This window comes from Poecilia reticulata, chromosome 14, assembly GCF_904066995.2.
Source record: "Poecilia reticulata chromosome 14, P_reticulata-male-v2, whole genome shotgun sequence".
Taxonomy (NCBI): Eukaryota; Metazoa; Chordata; class Actinopteri; order Cyprinodontiformes; family Poeciliidae; genus Poecilia; species Poecilia reticulata.
The window spans coordinates 344,059-357,538 of record NC_088843.1 but is presented as its reverse complement, the minus strand read 5'-3'; positions in this window follow the sequence as shown (position 1 = coordinate 357,538).

Sequence of the window (13,480 nt, the reverse complement as noted above, 5' to 3'; positions counted from 1 at the left end):
CTTCCTGAGTGGCTGGCTGCAGCTAGCTCACGTTAGCTTCCTGAGTGGCTGGCTGCAGCTAGCTCGCGTTAGCTTCCTGAGTGGCTGGCTGCAGCTAGCTCACGTTAGCTTCCTGAGTGGCTGGCTGCAGCTAGTTCACGTTAGCTTCCTGAGTGGCTGGCTGCAGCTAGTTCACGTTAGCTTCCTGAGTGGCTGGCTGCAGCTAGCTCGCGTTAGCTTCCTGAGTGGCTGGCTGCAGCTAGCTCGCGTTAGCTTCCTGAGTGGCTGGCTGCAGCTAGCTCAGATTAGCTTCCCTAAAGTCTGGCTGCAGCTAGCTTGCGTTAGCTTCCTGAGTGGCTGGTTGCAGCTAGCTCGCGTTAGCTTCCTGAGTGGCTGGCTGCAGCTAGCTCACGTTAGCTTCCTGAGTGGCTGGCTGCAGCTAGCTCGCGTTAGCTTCCTGAGTGGCTGGCTGCAGCTAGCTCACGTTAGCTTCCTGAGTGGCTGGCTGCAGCTAGCTCGCGTTAGCTTCCTGAGTGGCTGGCTGCAGCTAGCTCGCGTTAGCTTCCTGAGTGGCTGGCTGCAGCTAGCTCGCGTTAGCTTCCTGAGTGGCTGGCTGCAGCTAGTTCACGTTAGCTTCCTGAGTGGCTGGCTGCAGCTAGCTCGCGTTAGCTTCCTGAGTGGCTGGCTGCAGCTAGCTCAGATTAGCTTCCCTAAAGTCTGGCTGCAGCTAGCTTGCGTTAGCTTCCTGAGTGGCTGGTTGCAGCTAGCTCGCGTTAGCTTCCTGAGTGGCTGGCTGCAGCTAGCTCACGTTAGCTTCCTGAGTGGCTGGCTGCAGCTAGCTCGCGTTAGCTTCCTGAGTGGCTGGCTGCAGCTAGCTCACGTTAGCTTCCTGAGTGGCTGGCTGCAGCTAGCTCACGTTAGCTTCCTGAGTGGCTGGCTGCAGCTAGCTCGCGTTAGCTTCCTGAGTGGCTGGCTGCAGCTAGCTCACGTTAGCTTCCTGAGTGGCTGGCTGCAGCTAGTTCACGTTAGCTTCCTGAGTGGCTGGCTGCAGCTAGCTCGCGTTAGCTTCCTGAGTGACTGACTGCAGGTAGCTCACGTTAGCTTCCTGAGTGGCTGGCTGCAGCTAGCTCGCGTTAGCTTCCTGAGTGACTGACTGCAGGTAGCTCACGTTAGCTTCCTGAGTGGCTGGCTGCAGCTAGCTCGCGTTAGCTTCCTGAGTGACTGACTGCAGGTAGCTCACGTTAGCTTCCTGAGTGGCTGGCTGCAGCTAGCTCACGTTAGCTTCCTGAGTGGCTGGCTGCAGCTAGCTTGTCTTAGCTTCCTGAGTGGCTGACTGCAGCTAGCTCACATTAGCTTCCCTAAAGTCTGACTGCAGGTAGCTCACGTTAGCTTCCATGTTAAAGTCATGTTGCTACTGCTGGAAACCACAAAGAAGAAGATAGAAGTGGGAGGACAATGTTTTTTGATGAGTCATTCATGTCTGATTTTAATTTTGTTCCTTATTTAATGGAAACTCCAGTGCTCCCAGTGTCTCCAGTGTCTCCAGTGCTCCCAGTGTCTCCAGTGTCTCCAGAGTCTCCAGTGCTCTCTTTTCCTGTTCACCCAGCCGCCCCTCGGTGAGGAGCCTCTGCTCAGCGTCAGGTCTGGCCGTCTCTGCTCCTGCCTCTCATATCAGATAAATAATGAAAACAGACGTTAATGTTTCCGTCCCAGCAGGAGAAGCAGAGGCACCGTCGTCTGTTTCAGAGTAAATATTAACATTTACAGGAATTTCACCTCTTCGTTTCTGTTTAATATACAGGTTTTAATTGAGGATCGCCAGATGAACAAGGCTACAGCAACAACATAATTATTATTATTGAAAATAATCAACATTTAAACGGCTATTACATGTAAAAAAAAAAAAGTCAATGATTTATTAATTTAAATCTTTATCTGGTGGGAGTTTTAATTCCTGCTATTTGAACGGTTAGCGGTGCTACATTGCTAGTGCTAGCAGAACAGGAACAGCCATGTTTTTTAAAAAGTATGTCCTTATTTTTACAAACAAATCAATGAGTTCATCATGATTTCCACCTTTAAATTGATAACTCGCCTTTTAAAAATGACTTTTACCTCTTTCTGCGACATTCACAGTGCTAGCTTGTACGCTAACAAGAACAGTTGTGTTATTTCATTTCTGTCTTCTATTAAAGTGTTACAACTGACATATTTTAGCATTGCAGAATATAGATTAAATGGTTTAGAAAAAGGAGCTAATGCTAATTTCATAACGTTTTCTAGCGCAGTGTTTTTCAACCACTGTTGCGCGATCGTCAGGTGTGCCGTGGAAATTATTCAATTTCACCTACGGTTCCGTATTTTCCAGACTATAAGCTGCTACTTTTTCCCTAAGTTTTGAATCATGCGGATTGCAGTTTTTGTGTTTATGGGGCTACACTGAAAAAACACTAAATTCTACCAAGTATTTTGGTTTAGTTTCTAGTGCAAATAAATGATCAGGTTTTAGATGAATTAGCAGCAGCAGCTCTTGGGTAGAAACTGAATCAGAAGCGGCTGAAGCTGAGTGAAGTGTGTGCAGTCTCTCCTTTTATAGTAATTGCTGGGTTTCAGATGACGTAGCACGGAGGTCAGCCAATGCAGATGGAGGGCAGGAAGTAAATCCAGCCCATTTATTTCTGCTGATCCAGCATCAAAATATCTAAAGTCTGAGTCCTGTGCGGTGGCTCCAACTGTTCTAATAGATAAAAGTTATTTTCGTGTTTCGAAGGTAGTTGGTCACAAGGGAGTTAATTTAAAAAAACTTACTGAATAAAGGGGAGAAAAGTGGATCAACAATCTAAAAATCAGGAGGTGCAGAAACTAACAGCAGAGTTTGCAGCCATTTTCTAACAGGTAACGATCGCATCGTTACATTTTCAGATGTTTTATTGGACAGTTGCTTAGAAAGCCAAGCGTTCAGATGTAAGGTAGATATATTATTTTCATGCCCTAGCATGGCTGTCCTCAGAGCGCTAATGTTGTTAGCAGCTAGCTCAGCGCGAGTCACGGACAGAAAATATAACGTTTATTCATGCTAAAAATAAATAAATGAATAAATAAAATATAACCTCCCAGCCAAACAGACCGTGAGCTGTTACTGTTCCCCCACATGCGTCACAGACCCGAACGGACCCGAACAGACCCGAACGGACCCGAACAGACCCGAACGGACCCGAACAGACCCGAACGGACCCGAACAGACCCGAACAGACCCGAACAGACCCGAACGGACCCGAACAGACCCGAACAGACCCGAACGGACCCGAACAGACCCGAACAGACCCGAACGGACCCGAACAAACCCGAACGGACCCGAACAGACCCGAACGGACCCGAACAGACCCGAACGGACCCGAACAGACCCGAACAAACCCGAACTCGGGGTTTCTGCAGGTCGGAGCGAATCGTTGACCTGAATCCAGCAGCGACTCAACATTAACGTACAAATCCAGCATGAATCTGGGTTTACAGAAGCTAAATAAATGACTTACCAGGAGATTCAAGCTCATAAAATAAGATGGTTAGCTCGTTGTTAGCATAGCATCGCTATCATAAAATTACTTAAAACAGCACAACTCGCTACTCACCGCAGAAACAAGTCACATCCATCTAAAGCTGCTTTTGATCCTGAATGTGGCGCGTATTTTTCAAGATGCCGCAGCTGATCCAGCCTATTTAGGACATTAGCTATTCGCTGTGATCCATTTTGCTCTGATTTGAACCGGAGACATCAACTTCCGGCCCTCCATCTGAATTTCAGGCGTCATCCGGGTCACGTGTCTGAAACCCAGGAATTGAGATACATTTGTTATTTATTCAATTTGACTTGAGAGTTGCTATTGTTTAAGGGTAACACTTTATTGGAAGGGGTGTGCATAAGACATGACATGTCACAAACATGACATAACAGTCATGAACATAAATAAGTCTTTATGAATGTTTATCGTCATGAAGTGTCATTCAGTAAATAATGACACTTTTAATGCAAAGTTGCTCTAAAAGTTGCATTGAAAGTCCATTAAAATGCCAACTTTGCATTAAATTATCATAATTTACAAAATCATGCAAAGTTGCCACTTTTAATGGACTTTTAATGCAACTTTTAGAGCAACTTTGCATTAAAAGTGTCATTTTTTACCGAATGACACTTCATGACGATAAACATTCATAAAGACTCCTTCATGTTCATGACAGATGTCATGTCACCCCTTCCAATAAAGTGTTACCTTTTTAAGTTTCGTTGTGCTTTTGTTTGTGCACAGTGACATCAACATGAATTGATTCTCATTTCTGCTTGTAATGGTGACGCATCCTTTCTTCCCCCACCTTTACTTCCTGGCTCTCTTCCCTTCCTCCACCCCAGTAACCAGTGCAGATCCTCCCAGTAATCCCTGGCCCACCCCTCCCTGCGCATTAGATCAGAGCCTCCGTCGGAGAGCAGCCGTTCTGTTTGGCCCCTGATTAAGAGCTTCTCACCCGGAGGATCAGACCTTTAAACTGAGCCGAGGAGTCGGGGAGAGAAGGAGGGAAGATCTTTCTTTGTTTTTGTCTGGAGGGGGTCTCATGGGTCACATTGTTGCCAGGCTCACAGAGGTTTCTTTTTAAAGGTCGGCTGGATTTGGAGAACAATGGGATGTTAGACGATGAGGGATTTAAAATTTAAGCGCATACTTTCAGGGACTAACCTCCCTGGAGCTTCAAGATGCTGCAGTCCATCAGTTATTGTGACAATGTCTTAATATGCACAGCTAATTAATGAACTTTCAATTAAATTTGATTAATTCTGCTTCACAGGTGTAGCAGGTTCAGCAGAGAAACACTTCAACTAAAACCAAATCAGGAGTTTAGGTTGAGGGTAATTTATTGCCTCAGTTGGATCCAAGGCAACGTTTTCAGGGTTTTTATTCATATCTGCATGTTTCAGATCATCTTTTTCTCGACCTTCATGTTTATAGCTGGCAATATTTTATCATCATTTTTCAAAAAACAGATTTTTCTCCACAGGACGGATGATGACAATTTGCTGTCGAGGAGCGTTTGAGCTTATTAATGTCATGTTTTAAATATTTACGTTGTCACGCATAGAACCTGTTAAATATTTGCTTTTTAAAAATTGGGGGGACTTGCTCCCTTTTTAAAATCATTGCTGATACTTTGTTCTCTTTAAACCAGTTTACAGTGGAGTTCCAAGGGAATTTCAACATAAAAATCCACATTTAGTCACAGTTATACAATGAAAAACTGTTATTTCAGATGTAAAAACAAGACAGCAACAATGCTGTCATGTTTAGTTCTTCTAAAATCTAAATAAAATATTACCACACGGACGTCGCCGTCTTGTTTACGTTGCAATGCATTCTGGGTAGGCGGCTATTGCTAGCTAGCTCCGTCCAGCTGCAGTAACGTGGAGCTGAGAACCGGGGGAATGAAGATGAGGAGGACTGAACGGATGAAGAGGAAACGGCTGCCGGAAGGCCACGTTTCTAACTCAGGCTGTTTACGGTAAGAAAAACATTTTAGCAGATTATAGTTATGAGGATTTAAAGATGGTTCATTGTTACTTTAAATATCCATTCATTATATTCCTACTCTTTTGATTTGGTGCTAGCTCCGGCTAACGGGGTTAGCATTAGCTCATGTTAGCTTGTTCAGCAGATATCTGGTGTTTAACGGCTCATGAAAACTGACACAGTTTGATTCAGTCCGGACATTTGTGGATTTCCTCATTAATAATGATAATCTATATGAAATTAAAATCTCAAGTCAGCCTCCGCGGTCTGGACTTCATATTTATAAACTCGACTCCACTTCGACCTGCTGCGTCCTGCTCCCAGCATGCATTGCGCCGGTGCAAAATGGCGACTTCTGAATGTTAAAAAGCAACTTTTTGGAGAAATTACAGGATTTTATGCATCACAAACAACTTTCAGGTTAAAAGGAAAAAAAACTCTCCAATATGGTTCTGACCAGAATCAGCAGCTTGTGAATCTGATGATGGGATTAAAGCTCCACAGATTATGGAAGGAGTGAACCGGTGGTTGAGATTAACACGTTTCTTTGCTTTTCCCAGACGGACTGAGAGTCCCTGAGGAATGCGGCGTCGCTGTGCCGTCAAGCTAACGTCTTTCTTTGGGTGTGAGCCCAGGACAATGCGGGTCTGGTTCTGAAAGGGAGCGCAGCATTCGCTTCAGTCCAACAACAACACGGAGACAGACGCCCACAATTCACTGGTTCATAGAAAAGCATCAGTTCACACTAAATTTAGATTCATCCTTCAACATGTCCAGGTGTAACGGGGCTGGTTCAGAAGCAGAAACTGGGCTTATTTTAGAAAAACACATGATTTTCAGTTCTATTTTCCATTTGTGCAGATAATTGATTCACTGTAGAGTCACAAAACTAATGAAAAAATAAATAAATGCACTTCGAAATATTATATTTATTATTATTATTACTTCTTTTTCTGATTTGCAAATTCATACTTTTTGTCACTGGAATGTTTTTCCCAGTTTGTCACTGAAACCTGTAGACTTTTCTGAAGTTATAGAGCCGTTTTATAATTCAGTGTTTTTTTAGTGCTGCACACTGTAAAAACACAAAATCTTACCAAGCATTTTCCGTCTAGTTTCCAGTGTAAATATCTCAGTACGCTTGAAATAAAACAAAACTAACCAAAGTATAATTTTATTTTTCCCTCGTCAGAATCAAACCTGCAGATTTGCTTAGATTCTTTTATGTTTGAGAAGTTCTTTACTCTCCAGGGGCCCAATTTCAAAAAGCAGTGTGTTCATATCTGCCGTCAGAAGCGACCACAGCGCTCCCTGCAGGCCCAACGGCCCGTCCCCGTCCCGTCCCCTCGGCCCCGTCCCCGTCCCGTCCCCTCGGCCCCGGAGAGGCGACCTGCTGTCAGAACTGCTCGGATGATTTTCCACAGTCACTTTCCACATCTGTGCCTGATTAGCACAACAATGAGGCTCCAGCAGTCGCAGCTTCATGAGAAAGCATCTTCAGACCTGAGACCCGATTAGCAAGGAGGAGGAAGAGGAGGAGGAAGGTTAGGTTTGCAGTGAAAACTCCCAACTAAACTCTGAACGTCTCAAACTTGAGCTCTGCTTGTTTCTGGTCCAACTGGGAGGAAAACCTGTGATGTTCTTCACTGTTTCTCCTCTGGGTCTGCAGAAATCTCCCACATGGCTCACTGTGGAAAACTCTTCCTCTTCTTCCTCCATCTTCTCCTCTTCCTCGGAGGGAAGTGTTATGTAATCAGGAACCGACTCCTGGAGCTTCTGGTGAATCCAGAGTCGGATCGGGCTGACCTCTGACCTGAGCCTGCAGATCCTTCTATCAGCTGCAGAATGTTTGTTTATCTCTGTCGGATAAGTGAGAATAAAACCGAATGAGAAGACGAACGCTTTGCTTCCCTCCAGATTCATGCAGACAAAATGATCAAGTTGGGCCGTAAATCCTGTGGAATCTCATCTGAAAGACGAAAATCAGAGTTTAAACAAAAAGCTGTGGTTTCTGCGTTTTCTCCTGATTGTTGGCAGGAACCTGCTGTTCAATCCCCAACGCGTTTTGCTCTCTGCTGCTAATCAAAGCGCGATACCTCAGCCTGTGGCCAGGCACAAAAAGCTTGTTTTAATGAACAGAAACAAAACGCCGGCTGTCTCCGGCAGGCTTTGGTTTCCATTAAGAGGCCAGAAGTTCAAAGTGGCGCTCAGCTGATGGGCCGCCGCCTCCTCTGGCTGTAAAAGCTCAATTAATCTAAATCTCTGTGAGTTTATTGGTCTCTGTTAGCTAAATGAGAGCAGGCCTCTCCTCCCTGCTTTGGCTGTAAAATAAAGAAACGGCGTTAAAAAGGAGCTGCTGCTCGGCGCCCTGTGTGGCCTCGGAGCAGCAGTTTCACGAGCCGCTGTAATCACCAGGCGTTAAACTCAACAATTAGAGCTGCTATTCTGTCACCGGTTTATGGTGAGAGGCTAGCGTAGCGCTCCGTCAGCGCGGCGGAGGACGAGTTCATCACCAAATGTTTCAGCCTCAGGTTTTCATCAAACTGTTTGATTAATCTAGAAAACCAGAGGCTGATGAAACACATTATTCTCTCACTGTTTGAAGTTAAATCACAATAAACTTCTTGTTTAGAGAACTAGCAAAATTATTTCTGTTTGCTAAAATCCATAAAACTGTGGAAATATTTTAAAACTTTTTTGTGTTTAAGCATTTAATTTGAGCAGGAAGGTAATTTACCTTAAAACAATGTGTTTGGACAGTTTTAATGAATATTTATTATTCTTAATGGCTCAATGACTTACTGATCTACTGACTTACTTACTAAGCTTATATTTAATACATTAAACAATGTTTGTTTTTATAAGTACCGTATTTTCCGCATTGTAAGGCACATGGAAGAGACGCTTCAGTTACGGTTGCCACGCGTCCCGTATGGATGTGTAATAATAAAATGGTCCCCAGTACTTTACACAGTAGCTGCCCCAGTCATTGTTTCACTCACAGTGTTGGTGTTGCCATATTGTGCCCAACTGCTTTCTGGGTAATACACACGCTGCTGCCCCCCCCCCCCCCCCTGGCTTTAAATGTATTATCAAACTTTATTAACAAACCCGCGTTCTGACAACTATCCCAGCATGCACTGCGCACTTCTTCTTCTACTGGAAAAATGAAGTCGGCGGCTGCTTACATGTGTAATTATTAAATAACATTTTATTTCAAATAAAGAAAAACATTAAACAATCAGAGGATAAATACGTTTTCTTCTGCAAGGTGTTATTTGTGAAAGATTCTGTTGTAAAAATAACAAAATAACAAACAATCTAATGTGTTATTGGTCCTAGTAGTGTCAAAGTTGTGGAGATTCAATGTAATTATTCCATGAGGATAATTATATTATTATAGTTATTATATTTAAAAACAATAGCTGAGCCACTATGCAAGTTCCAAAGGGCCACTTTCGGCCCCGGCGCCGCAGATTGAAGACCCCTGGGCCAGAGTGAGACCTGACAGATGAGAGGAGGCTAACATTGGCTAACGAGGTGAACCTGCCTTTGTCGGATGGAGACAACAGATAAATGTTCTGTAATTTAGAAAAAGCTTTTATATTTCAATTCATGGTGTAAAATTATGGAACAAGTTAAATGAGCTAAAGTCAAAATTTAATTCAATACGTAGACATAGAAATATGGGTGAGTTAGCGGTAATATGTTTATGTAAATTGAAGCTAATGCATAATGTGGGTATGGATGTACCTGGATATGTAAACCCAGATAAAATGAGAAATCAATCGATCTATTTGATTTAATAATGAGAGTTCATATAAAAACATGGCATGAGTTTATAGGGGAGGAGTTCATAAGTTTCTGACTTTTCCTTCTCCTTTTCGAGGACGTTAAGATTATTGTGGTACAAAAATGTCTTGCATTCCTTGTTCATGTGTGTGATTTCAAACTTCTATCATGTTTGAAGTAAATAAATATAGGCTCTTTGTATTTTACAGCTGAGGAAAACGTTTTATCAACTAAACTAGATCAACAACTCGACAATACTATGGTAATCAATTATTCTGTTGATAATTCTGATGAATAATCTGATAAAAAAATAGCATTAAGCCTTAAATTTGGGCTTAATTTAAGTGTGCTGCTGCCATTTTCTGAGTTTGTATGATCAATTGATCACTAACGATGATTATTTAAGTAACTGATTGACCAGGATCAGTCGGTCATTATGGGAGCGTTTACGTGTTTTGTATGAACGATAGCGAACTGAAGTGAACTATAGAGAACCGTGTTGTCTCGTAGCGAACCGTGTTGAACCGTGTTGTCTCGTGATGAACCGTGTTGTCTCGTAGCGAACCGTGTTGAACCGTGTTGTCTCGTGATGAACCGTGTTGTCTCGTAGCGAATCGTGATGAACCGTGTTGTCTCGTAGCGAATCGTGATGAACCGTGTTGTCTAGTAGCGAACCGTGTTGAACCGTGTTGTCTAGTAGCGAATCGTGATGAACCGTGTTGTCTAGTAGCGAACCGTGTTGAACCGTGTTGTCTAGTAGCGAATCGTGATGAACCGTGTTGTCTCGTGATGAACCGTGTTGTCTAGTAGTGAATCGTGATGAACCGTGTTGTCTCGTAGCGAACCGTGTTGAACCGTGTTGTCTAGTAGCGAATCGTGATGAACCGTGTTGTCTAGTAGCGAACCGTGTTGAACCGTGTTGTCTAGTAGCGAATCGTGATGAACCGTGTTCAATCGTGTTGTCTCGTGAAGAACCGTGTTGTCTCGTAGCAAACCGTGATGAACCGTGTTGTCTAGTAGCGAATCGTGATGAACCATGTTGTCTAGTAGCGAACCGTGATGAACCGTGTTGTCTAGTAGCGAACCGTGTTGAACCGTGTTGTCTAGTAGCGAATCGTGATGAACCGTGTTGTCTAGTAGTGAATCGTGATGAACCGTGTTGTCTCGTAGCGAACCGTGTTGAACCGTGTTGTCTAGTAGCGAATCGTGATGAACCGTGTTGTCTAGTAGCGAATCGTGATGAACCGTGTTGTCTAGTAGCGAACCGTGTTGAACCGTGTTGTCTAGTAGCGAATCGTGATGAACCGTGTTGTCTCGTAGCGAACCGTGTTGAACCGTGTTGTCTCGTAGCGAACCGTGTTCAATCGTGTTGTCTCGTGAAGAACCGTGTTGTCTCGTAGCAAACCGTGATGAACCGTGTTGTCTAGTAGCGAATCGTGATGAACCATGTTGTCTAGTAGCGAACCGTGATGAACCGTGTTGTCTAGTAGCGAACCGTGTTGAACCGTGTTGTCTAGTAGCGAATCGTGATGAACCGTGTTGTCTAGTAGCGAATCGTGATGAACCATGTTGTCTAGTAGCGAACCGTGATGAACCGTGTTGTCTCGTGATGAACCGTGTTGTCTCGTAGCAAACCGTGATGAACCGTGTTGTCTCGTGATGAACCGTGTTGTCTAGTAGCGAATCGTGATGAACCATGTTGTCTAGTAGCGAACCGTGATGAACCGTGTTGTCTCGTGATGAACCGTGTTGTCTCGTAGCAAACCGTGATGAACCGTGTTGTCTCGTGATGAACCGTGTTGTCTAGTAGCGAACCGTGATGAACCGTGTTGTCTAGTAGCGAACCGTGATGAACCGTGTTGTCTAGTAGCGAATCGTGATGAACCGTGTTGTCTAGTAGCGAATCGTGATGAACCGTGTTGTCTCGTGATGAACCGTGTTGTCTAGTAGCGAATCGTGATGAACCGTGTTGTCTCGTAGCAAACCGTGATGAACCGTGTTGTCTCGTGATGAACCGCGTTGTCTAGTAGCGAACCGTGATGAACCGTGTTGTCTAGTAGCAAATCGTGTTGAAGCGTGTTGTCTCGTAGCAAACCGTGTTGAAGCGTGTTGTCTCGTAGCGAACAGTGATGAACCGTGTTGTCTCGTAGCGAACCGTAATGAACCGTGTTGTCTCGTGATGAACCGTGTTGTCTCGTGATGAACCGTGTTGTCTAGTAGCGAATCGTGATGAACCGTGTTGTCTAGTAGCGAACCGTGTTGAAGCGTGTTGTCTAGTAGCGAACCGTGATGAACCGTGTTGTCTCGTAGCAAACCGTGATGAACCGTGTTGTCTCGTAGCAAACCGTGATGAACCGTGTTGTCTAGTAGCGAATCGTGATGAACCGTGTTGTCTAGTAGCGAATCGTGATGAACCGTGTTGTCTAGTAGCGAATCGTGATGAACCATGTTGTCTAGTAGCGAACCGTGATGAACCGTGTTGTCTCGTGATGAACCGTGTTGTCTCGTAGCAAACCGTGATGAACCGTGTTGTCTCGTGATGAACCGTGTTGTCTAGTAGCGAATCGTGATGAACCATGTTGTCTAGTAGCGAACCGTGATGAACCGTGTTGTCTCGTGATGAACCGTGTTGTCTCGTAGCAAACCGTGATGAACCGTGTTGTCTCGTGATGAACCGTGTTGTCTAGTAGCGAACCGTGATGAACCGTGTTGTCTAGTAGCGAACCGTGATGAACCGTGTTGTCTAGTAGCGAATCGTGATGAACCGTGTTGTCTAGTAGCGAATCGTGATGAACCGTGTTGTCTCGTGATGAACCGTGTTGTCTAGTAGCGAATCGTGATGAACCGTGTTGTCTCGTAGCAAACCGTGATGAACCGTGTTGTCTCGTGATGAACCGCGTTGTCTCGTAGCAAACCGTGTTGAAGCGTGTTGTCTCGTAGCGAACAGTGATGAACCGTGTTGTCTCGTAGCGAACCGTAATGAACCGTGTTGTCTCGTGATGAACCGTGTTGTCTCGTGATGAACCGTGTTGTCTAGTAGCGAATCGTGATGAACCGTGTTGTCTAGTAGCGAACCGTGTTGAAGCGTGTTGTCTAGTAGCGAACCGTGATGAACCGTGTTGTCTCGTAGCAAACCGTGATGAACCGTGTTGTCTCGTAGCAAACCGTGATGAACCGTGTTGTCTAGTAGCGAATCGTGATGAACCGTGTTGTCTAGTAGCGAATCGTGATGAACCGTGTTGTCTAGTAGCGAATCGTGATGAACCGTGTTGTCTAGTAGCGAACCGTGATGAACCGTGTTGTCTAGTAGCGAATCGTGATGAACCGTGTTGTCTAGTAGCGAATCGTGATGAACCGTGTTGTCTAGTAGCGAATCGTGATGAACCGTGTTGTCTAGTAGCGAACCGTGATGAACCGTGTTGTCTCGTGATGAACCGTGTTGTCTAGTAGCGAACCGTGATGAACCATGTTGTCTAGTAGCGAATCGTGATGAACCGTGTTGTCTAGTAGCCAATCGTGATGAACCGTGTTGTCTCGTTGCGAACCGTGTTGTCTCGTGATGAACCGTGTTGTCTAGTAGCCAACCGTGATGAACCGTGTTGTCTAGTAGCCAATCGTGATGAACCGTGTTGTCTCGTAGCGAACCGTGTTGAACCGTGTTGTCTCGTGATGAACCGTGTTGTCTAGTAGCGAACCGTGTTGAACCGTGTTGTCTAGTAGCGAATCGTGATGAACCGTGTTGTCTAGTAGCGAACCGTGTTGAACCGTGTTGTCTAGTAGCGAATCGTGATGAACCGTGTTGTCTCGTAGCGAACCGTGTTGAACCGTGTTGTCTCGTAGCGAACCGTGTTCAATCGTGTTGTCTCGTGAAGAACCGTGTTGTCTCGTAGCAAACCGTGATGAACCGTGTTGTCTAGTAGCGAACCGTGTTGAACCGTGTTGTCTAGTAGCGAATCGTGATGAACCGTGTTGTCTAGTAGCGAACCGTGATGAACCGTGTTGTCTAGTAGCCAATCGTGATGAACCGTGTTGTCTCGTAGCGAACCGTGTTGAACCGTGTTGTCTCGTGATGAACCGTGTTGTCTAGTAGCCAACCGTGATGAACCGTGTTGTCTAGTAGCGAACCGTGTTGAAGCGTGTTGTCTAGTAGCCAATCG